Source organism: Dermacentor albipictus, chromosome 1, assembly GCF_038994185.2.
Source record: "Dermacentor albipictus isolate Rhodes 1998 colony chromosome 1, USDA_Dalb.pri_finalv2, whole genome shotgun sequence".
NCBI classification, from domain to species: Eukaryota; Metazoa; Arthropoda; class Arachnida; order Ixodida; family Ixodidae; genus Dermacentor; species Dermacentor albipictus.
In genome coordinates this window covers 60,876,093-60,895,723 of record NC_091821.1, presented here as the reverse complement: position 1 = coordinate 60,895,723, position 19,631 = coordinate 60,876,093, and the positions used below count along the sequence as shown (strand labels likewise).

The following is a 19,631-nucleotide window of genomic DNA, read 5'->3' as shown; positions in this document are numbered from 1 at the left end:
GGCCGATTTCAGAGTTGGAGGTCGCCCTATATTCGTCAAACTTGGTACTAGTGCCATCCGGCTCTTTGACGGTATAGTTAACGACTCCGCTCCGCTCTACATACGGCTTCATCAAATTACAGTGATATATCCTCACTTCCTTCCTGCGACCGGGCATTCTCAAAGCATAGTTAGTATCTGAAAGTTTGTGCAACACTTTAACGGGCCCGTCCCAGTGAACTTCAAGCTTGTTCTTTCTTGAAGGTTTGAGGATCATTACCTGGTCTCCGGCGTTAAACGTACGAAGCCTCGCATTCTTGTCGTAATAGAATTTGGCGTTCTTTTGAGCTAGTGCCATGTTCTTTCCGACTAGTTCTTGGGTTGCGCTTAGCCGCTCCAGTAAATTTAGCACGTATTCAACCACGGTTGGACTCTCCCCTCTTTTCTCCCACATCTCTCTTAACATTCTCAGTGGAGACCGGAGTGTCCTCCCATACACTAGTTCTGCTGGTGAGAACCCTGTCGCCTCATGTGGAACCGTTCGCAAAGCAAACAAAGTTGCCGGAAGACAGTTCTCCCAGTCCTCCTTGTGCTCGTAACAGAGCGCACGCAAAACTCGCTTAAGCACCGAATGCCACCTCTCTACACTGTTTGACTGAGGGTGATAGACAGAACTGTGTATTAACTTTACCCCGCACTTTTGCAAGAATGTGGAAGTCAGTGCGCTCGTGAATACTGACCCTTGATCTGCCTGAATTTCGGATGGAAACCCAACTCGTGCAAACACTGTCAAAAGCGCGTCTACTACTTCGGTGGAGCTGAGCTCTTTCAAAGGGATTGCTTCTGGAAACTTGGTAGCCGGACACAGCATGGTAAACAAGTACCTGTAGCCTGATTTTGTTTTTGGAAGAGGCCCTACCGTGTCTATTACAAGTCGTCTGAAAGGCTCTGTTATTAAGGGCACTACCTTCAGTGGAGCTTTCCAAGTCTCTCCTGGTTTACCAGAACGCTGGCAGGCGTCGCATGATCTTACAAAGTTTTCTACATCTTTGAAACAGCCAGGCCAGTAGTATTCCATAAGCAATCTTTCCTTTGATTTGTTTATGCCTAGGTGGCCGGACCACCCATTTCCATGACAAAGACTCAAAAGGTCCTGCCTATACTTAGTAGGTATGACTAACTGATCTAAAATCCTACCCTTTCGATCTCTGTAATGCCGATACAACAATCCTCCTCTCTCATGTATCGTTACGTTGCGCCTAGCAATGCCTTCTTTAGCTGTGTCATGTAATTTTGCTAAGCTCTCATCATTCTTTTGCTCAGCTGCCAGTGACTCTCTATCCACGCGTAAGAGTTGATCAAAGTTCTTTGAGGCCGGTGATAATAACGACCCTGTCTCGCTTGTGAGCGCGTCTGCTTGCTCTTCCTGCAGGCTAGAACTCTGACACTCTAGTGCTACGCTCTCATTGAGCTGGTCAGCTGGCAGGCTCTCCTCAACTGTTCTTTTGTCCCTCGGGCCTAGCTCGGATTCGGGTATTGAAGTTATCCCCTTTTCTGCTTCCGCTGGAGGAGCTTGAGCATTTTCAGCCGAAAGCGCCGCGATCTTACGAGCTTGGCCTCGGGTCAGTGCCTGTACTATGCCCTCTCCCAGTTTGAGCCCTCTGTCACGCAGTAACTGATTCGAACGATTCGAAAAGATGTAGGGATACTGCAGTGACAAAAATTTGGAAACTGCAGCCTCAGTCTCTAGCTCCCCGAATGGTCCACTGATTTTGACTTTGGCCATGGGCAGACACACGCTGTGTTCTTCTACAACCTGTTTTATCCACGCTACTTCTCCGGTGAAGTCATCTACCATCACGTAAGACGGATGAACAATGTCCAGCGTGGCGGCACTGTCTCTTAGCACTCGGCATGGTTTTCCATTAACTTGCAGGTCGTGGAGATATGGACTTAAAAGTTCCATATTCTCATCCTTTTCCTCCACGTAGGAAAAAACTACGCTAGACTTCTCGCAGTTTACAGCTATATGTCCCAGTTTGTGGCATTTGTAACAGCGAATTGGTCTAACAGATTCGAATTTTCTTTTCTGTTCTTTTTGTGCGGTTTCTCCGTTAAGTTTCTCCTCGCTCTTTTCTGCGGGCTTTTCCGCCAGGTCTACAGGCTCGGATCGTCTAGTTTGCGCACCCTTTTTGAACGGAAATGGTTTCCGCGGTCCATTTCGACCGTCCCAGTTTCCCTCCTCGGCGTTCAACTTTCTACGGGTTGCGTACTCTTCGGCTAATTCAGCCGCCCTTTCCACAGTGTTTACATTACCTCTGTCTTGCACCCACAGTTTCACAGCTTGGGGGATGGTTTTGTAAAACTGCTCTAGACACATGCATTCAATGATCATGTCTCTGCTGTCGTACGCTTCCGCGCTTTTAAGCCACTCTACTAGGTTGGCCTTTAAGTTATATGCAAACTCCGGATAGCCCTCGCTATCTTTCTTGCCTGTGCTCCTAAACCTTTGCCGAAAAGCTTCGGCTGAAAGGCGGTATTTCTTCAGGAGACTAGCCTTAACTTTTGCATAATCATATGCATCCTGCGCACTCAATCTGGCGATTACTTCCGCCGCCTCACACGGCAACATAGACAGCAACCGCTGCGGCCATGTACTCGGGCCGAAGTTCATCTTTTCGCAAGTCCTTTCAAAATTGCTTAGGAACAAGCCTATGTCGGTCCCGACCTCAAATGGCTTTAATAGCCTGTCCATGCGGTACGATTCTGCCTCACTTGATCGTCCCAGAGCGCCTTCACTTCCTTGAGACATCTCCAAACGTTTGCTTTCAAGTTCCAGTTGCATTTTTCTTAACTCGCGGTCTTTATCGCGTTCCTCTCTCTCTCGTTTTTCTCTGTCCCGTTCTTCTCTTTCTCTTTCCCGTTTCTCTCCTTTTTTGAGAAGTTCCATTCCCATTTCAATATCTGCCTCACTGGCCTGATTGGAAATTAGCTCCAATAATTCCGATTTGAGCATTTCCTTGCGTACATCTAGGCCCAGTTCCTCACCAACAATCAACAACTCGTCTCTCAGCAGTGTCCTTAACTCCATGACTGCTGCTTTACTGCCTTGATTCTGCTCTCTAAATCTAGCTAGGAAAACACAACCTAGCTAACACACAACAATCTAGCTTCCCTACTGTTCTAAACAGAACAACCACAAAATGAAGCCTAGAGAGTCAAAGCAAAAACCAAGCACTCACCGCAGATACAGCACAATGTCGCAAAGTCCATCTCACCGCTGTCAGCCAGTTGTCAGGATTGGGGGCTCAATCCCATCGTCCGTGGTCCTTTGCCAAGATTGGAGTACGGCATGAATTCGAAGGTAGCTGGCCCATGCCGTCGTCCAACTTATTTACGCTGAGATCGTTGATGAAGTGAAGAACTATTTCTCATCGAGAACGAGGAAAAGGGGTTTATTTACAGAAATTAACTCAGTCTAACATGACTGCTTGAGAAAAAGAGTATCAGTCTAACATGACTGCTCAAGAGGAGTGTCTCAGCATTCGCACAACCACAGTTTTTATACACTCGATCCGCCGGCCATACGAGGCGGCGACTGTTCGTTTACTCATCACCAACTCGCCGCTGCTCTGCAGATCAGTTTACAGACACAAAGACACACACATTCCGAAGCCTGAACGACGGCGTTGGAGGGGTGCCGTTCCGGAAACTATCGGTGCCGATCGAGGGTCGCTCGTTGTTTTGCGTCATGCCGAAGCGTGAGAAGCCCCAAAATACGTCGTTCCCGCGGCAGCTTGTCCATGCGTGTCAAATCAGCTCCGCGTTGGGGAACTCCGGAATCATTGTTCACACACCGAACTAGTTCCGTCACAATGTCGATGGGGCTCGAGGAAGGAGGCAGTTTTCAGCACAAAGGCCGCTTCTTCGAACGCCTCCTAGCTGCAGCGACGGTGAGGGGGAGATGCGCGTCGTGTCGCCCTGTCGTAACTGTGTGGCGATCTTGTTTTGCAGCTCGCCATTCCTAACAGCGCAAAGGCCGCTTCTTCGAACGCCTTCTAGCTGTAGCGACGGGGAGTGCGGAATGCGCGTCTTGCCCCTGTGTCGTAATTGGGTGGCAATTTTGTCTTGTAGCTCGCCATTCTTAACAGGATATATTACAGAGAACGTTAAAGATAGACCTACCCCTCAATCCACATGGCATCCGTTTTTTACCCCCTGAACGCGATTTTGAACAGATGGATGTCATCTTTTTACTTGGACTGCACGCAGTATGGCGTAATCTGTTGGCATATAGACATTGCGATGTTAAAGGCCGAACTGTGTATGAATATTTTGTGGAAATGGTTGTGAAGGTACGTGACGTGTACAAGATGAAGAGAGAGAGAGAGAGAGAGAGAGCAAATGATAAATGAAAGGTAGGGAGGTTAACCATGACTGAGCCCGGTTGGCTACCCTACACTGGCGAAAGGGAAACGGGGACGGAAAGATTAAAGAAAGAAGAGAAAGTCCACAGGGGATATCGTTCAGTCACTCAGTCCGGATTACAGACGCTGACTCAATCCTGTATCTTTCGAATATCGCAGCAGCGCTTTTGTGGCCTTTTGTAGCTGCGATATGCGAGGCCATGGTCCCAAGATCTTGTTCAAGGTGAATGGTTTTCTATCTAACTGGTTGAGAGCTGCGCAGAGATCTTGTCTTTCATTTTCAAATGATGGGAAGTAGCACAGTAGGTGGTCTATAGTTTCTTCGACACCGCAGGCATTGCACTCGGCGCTATCAGCCATTTCAATCAAAAACGTATACGCATTCGTGAATGCTACGCCCAAGCGTAAGCGGCACAGCATTGTTTCCTCATTACACGAAAGCCCTGGTAACTGCCGCACTTGCATAGATGGATCGAGGGAATGCAATCGATGTTGAGTGAAATCAGGTGTGTGCCACTTCTCCAATGTCATACGGTGCGCTAGCTTGCCTAAGTGTTGGGCTGCGTCAGTACGCGATAAAGGTATAGAAACAAGGGTTGCTCCTTCGTGTGCTTTCTTAGCAGCGTCGTCAGTGAGGTCGTTGCCAGAGATACCGCAATGGCCAAGCATCCACTGAAACACGACGTCGTGCCCTTTCGCAATCCTGTGATGGTGAATTTCTCGTATCTCCGATACAAGTTGTTCACAGGACCCGCGACGAAGAGATGACAGAAGACATTGTAAGGCCGCCTTTGAATCACAGAATATTGCCCACCGATTAGCCGGTTGGTTGTTAATATACTCAACGGCACCTCGGAGGGCAACAAGCTCCGAACCGGTCGATGTTGTCAAGTGAGAAATCTCGTATCGGATGCTTAGTGATCGTGATGGTATAACCGCAGCCCCAGTGGAGCTGGTCTGGGTGGAAGAGCCACCCGTATATACGTGGACTCAGTCAAAGTAGAAAGTGTGCAAACAATCCAGAGCTGCTTGCTTCAAGGCCAAGGTAGGCAGGTCGGTCTTCTTTCTTATCCCTGGAACCGCAAGACGCACTTGAGGTTGTTTTAAACACCACAAAGCTGAGGTTGAACATGCTGATGGTGTGAACCCCGATGGTAGGGAGGCACGATGCTTGCTGACCTCGTTGGCGAAGGATGCCTGTGGTCGTCGTTCTGGCAGACAGGCAAGAAAGCTTGATTGAATCCGTAAAATATGACGAACATGGGCCCTAAGCGAGTCGGTGCTGATGTAAGTCGTGATCGGATGGTCTTGAGCCATTAGTATGGTTCCTGCTGTTGAGGCGCTCTGCGGAAGGCCTAGGAAAACACGTAGTGCCTGTGCTTGCACGCTCTGAAGTTCTCGAAGACTTGACTTGCATGTTTTAGCAAGCACGGGAGAACTAAAGCGTAGAAATCAGATAAAAAGTGCTCGATATAACTGTAGCATGGAGCCCACTGACGATCCCCATGTTTTGCCGGCGATGAACTTGAAGATGTGAACAATAGATGTGAGCCTCTTCTTCAAGTGGGCAACCTGAGGGATCCAAGAGAGGTCCCGGTCAACAATGACACCCAAAAACCGATGATTTTTCTTGTAGCAGATAGGCTGGCCATTGATGTATACTGGATAACCAGACATCGCTTTTCGCGTAAAAGCGACTAACGCACATTTTTCTCTTGAGATGGTAAGGCCTTGTGTTTGAAGGTAGTCAGATGCCTGTGTTGCTGCTTGCTGTAGCCTTGCGCGAACCTGCAGGCGAGTGACCGCCGATGTCCAGATGCAGATGTCGTCGGCGTATATTGAAACACTCATTGTTTCCGGTGGGGATTCAGCCAGCCCAAGAAGCGCGAGGTTGAAAAGAACAGGGCTTAGAACACCGCCTTGGGGAATGCCTCGGCATGTGTAGTGGTCGGTAGTCGGACCATCTTCCGTACGCACGAACCTTTGTGTCAAGTAGTTTCTGATCCATCGATATACTCGCCCTCCTAGTTCAACTGTCAGAAGTGCGTCTAGAATGGTTTGATGGGAAACATTGTCGTAAGCGCCTTTCACGTCAAGAAAGAGTGCGACTGATAATCGCTTCCGAGATTTTTGTTGTTCTACAGATGATAACAGATCGATGAACGGCCTCGTCGAAGTCCCGCCATTGAGTCAGGGTAAATTTTGTTGTGTTCAAGGTATACCATTCGAGACGCATGAGGATCATACGTTCCATGAGTTTCCCGACGCAGCTGGCAAGTGCTATCGGCTGATACGATGCCAGTTCGAGCGGTGACTTTCATGTTTTTAGTAGCGGTACCAGGCGGCTTCGTTTCCATTCCTGTGGGACGACACCATCTCGCCATGAGCTGTTAAAAAGGCTGAGGAGTTCTCTTCGTGCTTCTTGACCTAGGTGGCGCAAAGCACTATATGTTATCCCATCGGGCCCTGGTGAAGATGAACACCTACAGAGCGCCATATCAGCTTCTAACTCTTCCATAGAGAATGGAGCGTCCATACTTGTATCTCGTGGACCGGGGATGTCACCTGAGGTCATGTCAAAGGCTAAAACTGTGCCGCCGGCGACTTTCGCACAAAATTCCTCCGCAATTTCTACCTCACGGCGGTTTTCATAGAGAGCAAGGGCGTTGAAAGGGCGTCGTTGCTGGGGGCTTGAGCTAAGGCCCCGTAGGGTACGCCACACACGGGATAATGGCTTGCGGGGGTCCAGTGACTCGTAAAAGCATTTCCATCTTTGATCCGCTAGCTTAACCATTCGCCGCTTTATCTTCTTTTGCATGCGCCGAGCTTCTCTGAGGTCAAGAATTGACTTCGTGCGCCTGTACCTCCTTTCAGCTCAGCGACGAAGTGCACGAAGCCTTTCCAACTCAATCTAATTCTCTGTACGCTTTGATGAATGTGTGAAGCAACGCGTGCAATCTTGCATTGCGTCAGCAATTACTTCTAATTTGCGTGCGATACGTTTCTTGCATGTGTCTTCTACACGAGCTTGAAAGACTGACCAGTCGATTTGGCGAGATACAACCGGTAATGCGGCGTTTGGTCCATCGATTCTCACACAGGTCGGAATGTGATCACTTCCATGGGTTTCAATATCGGTGAACCACTGCACGCTCGAAGTCAGGCAACGTGACACAAAAGTCAAGTCAAGGCAGCTGCTGTACGTTCTTCCTCCCAGAAATGTCGGGCTTCCGTCGTTTAGAAGATATAGGTTGTGGCCTGATGCAAATGATATTAGTGACCTGCACCTCGAGTTTATCCTGGAGCTTCCCCATATATGGTGGTGAGCGTTGAAATCCCCTGTTATTATCCAAGGACCGGGAGTAGAAGTCATAATATCTTCTAGTCTTTTGCTATTAAACTGACTGGTTGGGGATAGGTAGACGCCAATAAGAGTAAAAGACAGCCTCTTCTTTTTCACAGTAACACAGACGTATTGGTTACCGTCGTGTGGCGCTACGGGTTGGGAAAAATACGTAAGGTCTTTGCGGATGTAAACCAAAACCTTACTACTACGGACATACGTGGTTGAAACAAAAGGTTCATATCCTGATAGTCTTATGGAGGCTGATAAGTTCGGTTCACAGATAACCAGTATAGGAAAGTGGTTGTCAAACACGAACTGTCGCAACTCCGAAATACGTGACCTCAGGCCTCTCGCATTCCATTGGAATATGGAGGCACTTCTGACATCATCCCGGAACGATCGCTGTTGTTGTCGATGAGCTATGGTTCTGCTGTAGAAGCCCTCAAGCACTGGGCGTCTGAAGGCTCTCAAGAACCGGATTGATGGCATCCAGCACTTGCAACACACTTTGAGCTGTTGGTGTCTGTAGCTTGTCCAGAAGAACACGAATAGCACTCATCAGAGAGCTTATCATGACAACAACTTGTTGATCCTGGTCTGACAATTTATCAGGAACAGATGAGGTATCCCTTGCTGTAGAGCTCTGATTTCGCTCAGTAGGGGCATGTAGCCGCGGGAGTGCAGGCCAAGCGTCAGCAGCCGTGCTGTTCGATGCACCTGTGTCCTTTGAGCTGACTGCGTTTGGCCGGGGCGGAAGAGCGGGTGGGAATGTACGCGGCTGGCGTTCTGCAGAGGCTTTGGAGGTTCTTGATCGACGTCGGCGACGTGATCGTCGTCGCTTAATAGATGCTGCTGCTTCTCGGTGAGACGAGTGGCCTCTAACCATTTTTCTCAATATTGCCATTTGCTTTCGTATCAAAGGGCATTCCTTCGAGGATGCATCATGAGGGCCGCTACAGTTTGTGCACTTCAGCACATTGGCCTCGCGCGTGTTAGTGGTGTGGGGCCCAGTGCAGCGAGAACAGACGGTAGTGTTCTTGCACACACTACTCACATCTCCAAACTTCATGCATTTCCAACACTGCAGCGGTTTTGGTATAAACGGGCGAACTGCGTGTCGAAAGTGGCCCACTTTTACATGCGATGGGATGGATTCGCCCTTAAATATGATCTTAACACACCGTGACGTGCCGAGGCGAAACGCGTTTGTGATGATGGTGTTTTCGGTAGCCGGCTTGATTAAGATCGACAGATCGGAGTCGACAATGGTCTCGTCAACATCGTAAATTACGCCAGTACTGACTTGTTTGCCCAGCGGAATATGAGGGCGGAATTTCATCCCGTCAAGTTCCGTGACATTGCGCAAAGAATCCAACGCAGCTGCGTGTTCTACGTCAATCGCTAGGACGTTCTTACGGGTGTTCACTCTGATGTCTTTGATTTCTTTCGGAACTGGCGCCTCTAGATGTGAAGACACGGCTTGCCTGTTGAGGCGTCTCAGGTTGTCAGTGGCGAGAACTGGCGCGAACAGGATGGTGAGCTCCTCGGTATTGCGCGAAGATGAATGACAAGATGAATGACTGTGATGAAGCTGTGGTGTCAATGCTTGATACTTTGACACATATAAAACGAGTGTGATCTATGATCACAAACACTTTTGAGGCTTGTAGCCAAGCTGGAAATAAACAAAAAATATTGTGCTTATGGTGTAGTGGTTATCACATCTGCCTAACGCGCGGAAGGTCCCAAGTTCGATCCCTGGCAGGCACAAATTTTTGCCTCGAGCACGTGTTGAAGGCGACGCTCTTATTTAACACTTTTTTGTGGCGACCGACAGAACGTGCCGTCAGGATCTCGAGAATAAAGATATCGAAGAAATGTGAAAACGCTAGCGATACATCCGAAACTGCCTAATGTCCTGAGCTGTGCACCGCAGAGTAGCACATTCTAATGGCCCTTGAGGGGTCTCACCCGCAAGAAAACCGACTGTAGGGCACGTGACGTGGCCTCATCCGCGTAAACGGCCGCAGTAACAGGTTTGGGGCTGCATGTATTTGTTACAAATTAATCGTTGCTCGTCGTTGTGCTTGTGGTGTAGCGGTTATCACATCCGCCTAACACGCGGAAGGTCCCAGGTTCGATCCCTGGCAGGCACAAATTTTTGCCTCGAGCACGTGTTGAACGCGACGCTTTTATTTAACACTTTTTTCGATAAAATTGTTTGAATATGCACAGTTGCGGCTTTCTTGTCACTACTAACTTTTCCTAAGCTAAGACATTTTTATCCGAGCCACAAGGAAATGCTTTACGTATAAGCCATGTCAATATACGTAGCATTAAGAAACATTGGGACCAGTTCGTCGCTGCAACCTCAAGTGTCCGCTCTTTGTTTGACGTTTTCGTCTTGACAGAAATAAACATCCCATTGGAATGTACTGTGCAATATACTCTGCCAGACTATCAAATGTTTACATACACACGTCCTGTAGGAAAAGGGGGAGGCATCGCTGTTTTTGTTAAAAATAAGTGGTCAGTTTCGGAACTAACTGTTTCCTTGGTTCACGCTGAAGCAGTAGCGCTTCGCCGAAGCACTCCTGAGCTGTCTGTTGCCATTTTTGCAGTTTATCGCCCTCCGCGCTTCAATACACGGTTGTTTCTGTCTGAGCTAGATACTGCTTTATCATCACTTTCACTAGATGAACATGTGTGCCTGATAGGCGATATAAATATAGACACACTCTGTCCTACGAAGGCACTTGTCAGTGATTACCTTGACACTATATCAAAATGCGGCCTAGAAACAACAATCCGTTGTGCCACATGTGAAGAATTTTTGGCGGATAGCCTTACGGTTTCATGTATCGACCACATAAATGTGCGGTCACGTAATCCAGTCATTAATTCCACAGTAGTTCAAACAAAACTAGCTGATCACTATTTCGTATGTACTTCTTTAACACAGCCATCTGCCACTATTGCTTCTAGCGCGTCCAAGACAGAAATTTCAATAACTGATCCAAGGTTATTTGATAGACTAGTCAAACAATCTGATTGGCACGTATTTCTATCAACCGTGCCCCCGTCGGAAACTTATGAAAAATTCGTTGGCCTTTTTGATGACTTCAGGAGGGAATCCACTCGAATTATAACGGTTAAACAGCGCAGCGCTAATGATGGTTGGATGTCAGCAGAAATTCTTGCTGCTATAAAAGAAAAAGATATGCTTTGGAGTCTGTGTCGCCGAGCCCCTAACTGCAACACACTTCGGTTAAAATTTAAACTTTGCAGAAACAGGGTTAATGCAGCTATTTGCCTTGCTAAACGCAATCACTTTCGCAACAAGTTTAGGAATGCCCGGTTTGACAGCCGTAAAACCTGGTCCCTAATAAATGACCTCAGAGGTGTTGGTAAAAAGCTACGCAATGATAACTACTTCCTTTCTCACTTTTCATCTGATAGCCAGAGTATAGCTAATGATTTTAACGATTTCTTTTCTAGAATATCGGGTTTTTCTAGACCGCACCCAGATACATGTACATTAAAAACAAGTAACCTACAATCGGCTTATCTACCGTTGCTGACTGATTGTGATCTGAAAACAATTCTTTGTAGTTTTAAACTTAACAAGTCCGTAGGTGCCAATGGCATCTCTGTCATCGAGCTTCGAAGAAACTACAGCTACATCAAGGACGTATTGATAGCAATAATTAATCATATCTTGTCATGCGGCGTTATTCCAATCAGACTGAAAACGGCAATCATTATACCACTCTATAAGAAAGAATCTCGAGGCAAAGTTGAAAACTACCGCTCCATATCAGTTTTACCTTGCATAGCACAAATTTTAGAGAAACACATGCTGCTCACTATGAATAGCTTCCTTGATACTAACAACATGTTATCACCGCAGCAATACGGCTTTATAAAAGGCAAAGGTACTCAGGCACTTTTGGATGATTTTTCTGATTTCCTAAACCTCTGTTTCGAAACTAACCAGGTAGCGTGCGCATTGTTTCTTGACGTAAGCAAGGCATTTGACAGTGTCTGCCATGACTTGTTGTTAACAAAGCTTTCTTTGATGGGATTCCGTGGTTTGTTTCTGTCACTTCTCGATAATTTTCTCCGGGACCGGTTTCAGTACGTTTCAGTTGACAACTTTCACAGCAGCCTTTCTCCGATCAAAGCCGGTGTTCCACAAGGTTCTGTATTAAGCCCTCTCCCATTTAACATTTACGTTAATGACCTGTCTAAGGCAGTCCCCATTACGATATTTCAGTATGCAGACGATACAGTGTTAGTTTCTCATGCAAGTCAATATTCTGATGCAGCTTCTCATCTACAAGAAGCAGCAACGAAGGCAATGGACTGGTTCGCCACAAGTTTAATCGACATTAACGTATTAAAAACACAACTTGTCTGCTTTCGCAGTCAATTAAAGAGAGTACACTTGACTAGGGAAGTAACATTGCATAATTAACATTGCAATCCATGTTCTTGCGCCCCTATCGACTACACATCATCCGTAAAATATGTCGGTTTGCGTTTTGACAGCGATCTGTCATGGAAATCGCATGTTTCTTATGTCTGTCAGAGGATTCGCTCAGTGCTTTGCTTACTTGATAAAATCCGTCACCTCATGCCCATATCAGTCAGGAAAACCACCGCGCATGCGTTGTGCTACAGTGTTGTCCGATACGGAATTACTGCCTACGGACATTGAATTAACTCGTTAATGCGCTCGCTTTTAAAAGTTATAGGTTATGACTTGTGTCTTGAAGGCAACACCGACATTTTTAAGGCATTATCCATGCCAAATTTTTCTTCGGTTCTACTGCACACAATAGCCCTGAGACATTTCTGGGACTATCGTTATAAAGTACCATATGTAACTCCCCGTAGCCTTAGACCGAAATGGCGTTATCAAATACCTCGTTGTGCAACAAAATACCGCAAGAGAATGCGCGAATACTATGTTCCTGCGTTGTTTAATTATTTACCCCTTAACGTGCTGCAGTTAACATCAAAATACAAGCTCAAGAAAGCACTAAAGCGTGCGGATTTAAGCGGCTATAACATGTAAAGAAATAACCCCTGCTTACCTCCTCCTGTATTGCGCCCACAGAGTGGCTTTGATTAATAATGTGATCAGAAAGTCTGTTCCTGCACAGCTTTTATTGAAGCATTTGTGGTTTTTGACTCATTCTGTTATATATAATCACCTACTCATTTTCTGCCACGCAAAGTAATCATGAGGCATGTTGATACCTGTACGCGCCAGATGTCTTCTCAAACCTGTATATGTGCTTATACGTACACCTATTATAAATGCGTACAATGTGAGTATCAGTGTATGTATATACAGGTATCGCTCCCCTGTATCTCTATTTCTTTCTTTCTTTTTTTTTCTCCTTATTTCTCGATAGTGTAACAGTTTGTACGCTGCCTGTCACGCTCTGCCAGTCAAGCCCAATGTGGCTTTGGCAGGCCTGATGAATGTATTTGGTTTTATAGAAATAATAAAAGAGTTTATTATTATTATTATTATTATTATTATTATTATTATTATTATTATTATTATTATTATTATTATTATTATTATTATTATTATTTGTGGCGACCGACAGAATGTGCCGTCAGGATCTCGAGAGTAAAGATATCGAAGAATTATGAAAACGCTAGTGATACATCAGAAACTGCCTAGTGTCCTGAGCTGTGCACGGCAGAGTAGCACGTTCTAGCGGCCCTCGAGTGGCCTCACCCGCGAAAAAACTGACTGTAGGGCACGTGACGTGGCCTCATCCGCGTAAACGGTCGCAGTAACAGGTTTGGGGCTGCATGAATGTGTCGCAAATTAATCCTCGCTCGTCGTTGTGCTTGTGGTGTAGTGGTTATCACATCCGCCTAACACGCGGAAGGTCCCAGGTTCGATCCCTGGCAGGCACAAGCTTTTTGGTTCGAGCACGTGTTGAAGGCGACGCTTTTATTTAACGCTTTTTTGTGGCGACCGACAGAATGTGCCGTCAGGATCTCGAGAGTAAAGATATCGAAGAATTATGAAAACGCTAGTGATACATCCGAAACTGCCTAGTGTCCTGAGCTGTGCACCGCAGAGTAGCATATTCTAACGGTCCTCGAGTGGCCTCACCCGCGAAAAAAACTGACTGTAGGGCACGTGACGTGGCCTCATCCGCGTAAACGGTCGCAGTAACAGGTTTGGGGCTGCATGTATGTGTTACAAATTAATCCTCGCTCGTCGTTGTGCTTGTGGTGTAGAGATTTCCGGCCACCGCAGTGAACGGACGCGGAATGCCTTGCTCCGTAGGGGTGGTTACAGCGGCCCTTGGCCGTGGCACCAGGTGTACGGATAAGCCTTACCCGGATTATCAAGTTGTTTTGCCTCATCTGCCTTCAGGTACATCAGTTTTGTATACAGTATTTTTGCACGCGGATGTTAAAACCAGGCCGTATCGGGTCGAGCACTTTCGAGATGCGCTCGAGCGTCTTGCACTGCTGCCGGAAGTGGTGGCCCTTGGCGCCTTCCAAATGAACCATGTATGGGCGGTGACATTCCGTGATGAAGCTTCCAAGAAAAAGATGCTTCCGGCAGAAACATTCAACGTGAAAGACCAGCCCTGTGTCGTTTATGATCCCTGCAACCAAGGCATCAGACTGAAGCTTTATTGGCTGTTGCATTTCGTTCACGACGACGAGGTTCGAGCAGCGTTAGCCCCTTACGGAAAGGTTACAGATATCGCCCGCGAAAAGTGGCGAGTACAGGGATGTAATGATAAAGGGTCCACCACCCGTTTGGTGACACTCTTACCAAAGCCTGGAATTACAGTTGAAGACTTGCCTCATCAGGTGCGCGTCGCGGAAAACTTAGCGCTCGTGCATGTACCAGGAAGGCCCCCGTTATGCCTCCGGTGCAATGGAACTGGACACATCAGGCGCGAGTGTCGCATACCACGCTGTGCACTCTGCCGACGATTCGGCCACGAAGAACAAGACTGCGTGCGATCCTATGCAGCGGTAACAAGTCCAGTTAAAGGCGACGAGATGGCTGAACACATAATGGACCATGCTGATGCCGATGCAGCATCCCGAGCAACGACCGAAGAACCGGCGGCAGACAGCACACCCTCTGACGCGTCTCCACTTCAGGAAAACTCCACTGGGCCCGGCAACAGCCAATCTGGCGAGGCAAAGAGCGTGCTGGTTGGGAAGCCGACGAACGACCAAAACGTCAATAAAAGAAAGGACGCGATTTTAGTAAGCGCATCAGTGACTACCGCGAAAGACGAGACCGAAGGCATTGAGGATGTTGAAATGACAGCAGCCGCTAAAGCAGCTGCAAAGAGGCCTCGCGAGGCCACTGACGGATCTCAAGCCTCACCCGAACCATCGAGCAGCGGCGAGCCGTCGCCGAAGACCGCTATAACGAGACGAATGGGCCTCAAACCGAAGCCGAAGATACCGCCTGATAGGCGGACGGCTTCAACATTGACCCCGACTTAGGGGCGCGAAGTGTGTTCAGCCAGCCTGTCCTCAGTATAAGACGTTACATAGCGGACAAGTAGAATGTGACCTGTGCTGGTTTTTGCTATCACTGCCTGTCCAGATGTGAGTACCGTTCTGTCTGTTTGCTAATCCAAAAAATGGCTGTTAATCTGACATTTCCCCTTTGTGTAGCTACGTTGAATGTGAGGGGTTTGGCATCACGCAGGAGGCAGTGCCAGTTAAGCCGCCTCTTGTTGGAAAATGACATTGACATAATGGCAGTGCAGGAAACCAAAGTAGAAAGCGAAGAGCAAACGCACAGAATGGTCGAACCGTTCAGGGATAGGTATAATGTATGTGTGTCTCATGCTAGAGGCACTTCAGCGAGTTGCATGATACTCGTTCGAAAATGCACCGATATTGTAGCGCAATCTGTAAAATCCAGTGATGATGGCAGGCTACTATTCATCGACTTTGGCATTTGTGGACTCCTTTGGCGTGCAATATGTGTGTATGCTCCGAATAACATTAACGAACGTGTAGAATGCATAGAAAACCTGAGAACATGCATGACGTACGAAAGGAACATAATTTTATTTGGAGACTTTAATTGTGTGTGCAGGCCGCAAGACAGAGTCAACAGATTGACTTACCGCGATAGAAGTGCGACACTATTAAACGCACTTGTAAACGAGCTTGAGCTGGACGACGTTGGTTGTATTTTTGACGGCGGCGAGCACGTACAGTATACGCACTACCAAGGTGTAAGTCATGCTAGACTAGATCGCATATATGTTCCGGCAGTTGTGATACCACACATTACTGCATACAAAGTAAAGAACGTCACATTTAGTGATCACTGCTTGGTGATAGCGACACTAGGAACCAAGACAAAAGTGTCAAAGTTTAGTTGGAACTTGTGGAAATTAAACGATACACTGTTGGATGATGAAATTTTTGTTAAAAAAGTAAAGGAAAGGATAGATGAAATATGTTCGGGTCAATCTTCCAATTCCACAGCGCTTTGGGAGCAATTTAAAAATGAAGTAAAGATTGCGGCGATTGAACGAGCTTGCGTGCGGCGCAGCATTGAAAAACAGCAAGAGAAAGAACTTAGGAGCACGCTAGATTATATGATTGCGGTTGAGAGTGCTAACCAGGCACGTACCCAGGGGGGGGCCCGGGGGGGCCCGGCCCCCCCCCCCGAAATCAAGTGGCATACCCCCCCCCCCTCCCCATGTGCACCCACGCCACCACTCCTCACACATTCCTAAAGCGCCGCCAGATCAATGTTGAGACTTGGCAGCTGTTCATCGGTCAGCATTATGCTGCCTTTTTCACTCCTTTTAGATGGTGGTAGTTATCGGCCTCTCTTGTAATGTGAAGGACAGTTTTCTCATAGATTCTGCGTCCGCGCGATTAACTCGAGACGCGTTCAGTTGTCAGCATCTATTCAACCGTCACGCGCATAGCTGTTGCTTTTATTAGTTCAACCTTCTTTGTCTAGGCTGATCCTGGGACCAGGAGAGGGATGCGGCTGTTACTAAGCTGGTCTGTACTCTCATGGAACGAGTTGCGGCCGGAGAAAACGTCAGTTGCGTTTAACTTTTCCCTTTGCTTCATTATTTCCTTGAGTTACAGCTCGCCGCGACGCTGGCAGATGCCCGAAACCATATACACGTGATATGGGTTAGATAAGGTGGGAAATAAAATAATGTGAAAGAGCGTCCATCATGAAACCCTGCAATAACCCTTAAACCCATAAGCAAGATGGCTGTCGCCCGTTACCTCGTCTGTTTTTCCCTAATTGTATAGCACTTTTCGTGCAAAATTGACAACTGGAAACAAAAATCGCAAGGAGTTGAGAAATTAAGCGATCTACTAAGGGAGAGAGTCAAGGCAACAACCAAACTGCAAGCAAAAGCGAATAATAAAAACGTTAACCATTGTTTATGAGAATATTTATGGATCAACATCTTTTTATTTAAAAAGGAAGTAGGGAAAACGACGCCGGAAGTGGAGAACAATTACTTGTTTTGAATGACGCTTCTACAGTTATCGGTACCGCCTCACGTAGCCACTTCTCTGCTGTGCTTATGTGGGTGTTTTTCTAACCTTTCGCGGTGAGCGCAGTACGTCTAGAATCGCAGAGTCCTGCGCTCTTCGCGGTTGTATGGGACTGGCAGCCGCACAGCGTTACGCAATTCGCGTAACTGTCAAAACTGATCAACAAGGCGAAAATAACTGATATTCGAAACTATAACATGAGAAAGACTGAAGAAGCAGTAAGAAATGAACGCAGCCTGAAATCAGTAGAAAAGAAACCTGGCATAGGACAAACCATGATGTATGGACTAAAAGATAAGAAGGATAATATTATCAGCAATCTCGAAGATACAGTAAAAGCAGGGGAAAAATTCTAAGCGGACCTGTATACAGTAACCAGAGGAGTCACGATACTTCAATTAGAAACAGTAGTGAACAGGATACAGAAACTCTCCTACAACTAGCGATGAGGTCAGAAGGGCCCTGCAAGACATGAAACGATGAAGAGCGGGAGGAGAAGGTGGAATAACAGTTGATTAAATCAAAGATGGAGAAGACATATTGCTTGGAAAACTGGCGGATCTTTATACGAAGTGTCTATCGACTGCAAATGTCCCAGAAAACTGGAAGAATGCAGACATTATACTAATCCACAAAAGAGGAGACGTTAAATAATTGAAAAAATTATGGGACCATTAGCTTGCTCCCAGTATTTTATAAAATATTTACCAAAATAATATCCAATAGAATAAGGGCAACACTAGATTTTTGACAACCAAGGGAACAGGCTGGCTTCAGGAAGAGATACTTTACAATGGATCACATCCATGTCATCAATCAGGTTATCGCGAAATCTGCAGAGTACAATAAGCCTCTCTATGTGGCTTATATAGATTACGAAAATGCATTTGATTCAGTAGAGATACCAGCAATCATAGAGGCACTACGTAATCAAGGAGTACAGAACGCTTACGTAAAAAGCTTGGAAAATATTGCTGTATGCATGTGGTATTTGTTTGAACGAGGCGCGTAGGCGCCATCACCCCAGAAAAGAGGAGGAAGAACGAACTGGGCTCACGCTGTGAATCTAACCGGTCAGCGCTGCAACCGTTGTTGTAAATATATTCTGTAAATAGTTTCTCGTCTTACTGACTCGTCCTTCGCGTAAGAATATCTACAGAGGTTCTACAGCTACCTTAATTCTACACAAGAAAAGCAGGGAGATACCTATAGAGAAAAGGGTCAGACAGGGAGACAATTTCTCCAAAGCTATTCACTGCGTGCTTAGAAGAATTCAAGCTATTAAACTGGAAAGGCTTGGGAGGAAAGATCGACGGCAGATATCTCAGCAACCTTCGGTTTGCCGATGGCATTGTTCTATTGAACAACAATGCAGACGAGTTACAACAAATGATTGGAGACCTAACAGAGAGAGTGTAAGAGTGGGGTTGAATATTAATATGCAGAAGATGAAGATAAAGATAAATAGCCGGGCAAAGAAACAAGAGATCAGGATAGCCAGTTGGCCACTAGAGACTGTGAAGGAATACGTTTACCTAGGTCAATTAATCACAGGGAACCCTGGTCATGAGAAGGAAATTCTCAGAAGAATAAAAATAGGTTGGATCGCATACGGCAGACATTGCCAGCTCCTGACTGGACGCTTACCATTATTATTAAAAAGTAAGGTGTGCAATCAGTGAATTTTGCCAGTGCTGACATATGGGGCAGAGACTTGAGAGCAAGTTAAGGACCGCGCAAAGAGCGATCGAACGAAGATTGCTAGGCATAACGTTAAGAGAGAGAAAGAGAGCGGTTTGGATCAGAGAGCGAACGGGTATAGACGATATTCTCATTGACATCAAGAGGAAAAAATGTAGCTGGGCAGGTCATGTAATGCGCTGGTTAGATAACCGTTGGACCATTAGGGTTACAGAATGGGTACCAACAGAAGGGAAACGCAATCGAGGACGACAAAACATTAGGTGGAGCGATGAAATTAGGAAATTCGTGGGCGCTAGTTGGAATCGGTTGGCGCAGGACAGGGGTAATTGGAGATCGCAGGGAGAGGCCTTCGTCCTGCAGTGGAAATAAAACCGGCTGATGATGATGATGATGATGATGATGATGATGATGATGATGATGATGATGATGGAGGTTTTGGGCCCCCCCCGAAAAAAAATCCTGGGTACGTGCCTGGTGCTAACCCTGGACACTTTAGCAAGGAACTACGTGACCTTAAAAGTAAGCTCGAAGTGATAGATGAAAAGAAATATCGTGGAGCGATCGTCAGAGCACGGGCTGAAAGACTATGGCTGGGGGAAACGCCTACTAAG

At 46.7% G+C, this 19,631-nt stretch overlaps 1 protein-coding gene and 3 non-coding genes across 4 annotated transcripts in view; 3 read left to right on the top strand and 1 right to left on the bottom strand.

Annotated features, from left to right (window-relative positions):
• Positions 1-19,631, bottom strand: part of LOC135918360 (arylsulfatase B-like) — a 145,007-nt gene that overhangs the window by 83,672 nt on the left and 41,704 nt on the right. The gene's annotated exons all lie outside the window — the stretch shown is intronic.
• Positions 9,450-9,522, top strand: TRNAV-AAC (transfer RNA valine (anticodon AAC)). The gene has a single exon. It is a non-coding gene; the product is annotated as a tRNA-Val (tRNA).
• TRNAV-AAC (transfer RNA valine (anticodon AAC)) lies at positions 9,836-9,908 on the top strand. Its single transcript has one exon. It is a non-coding gene; the product is annotated as a tRNA-Val (tRNA).
• On the top strand, positions 13,623-13,695 carry TRNAV-AAC (transfer RNA valine (anticodon AAC)). The gene has a single exon. It is a non-coding gene; the product is annotated as a tRNA-Val (tRNA).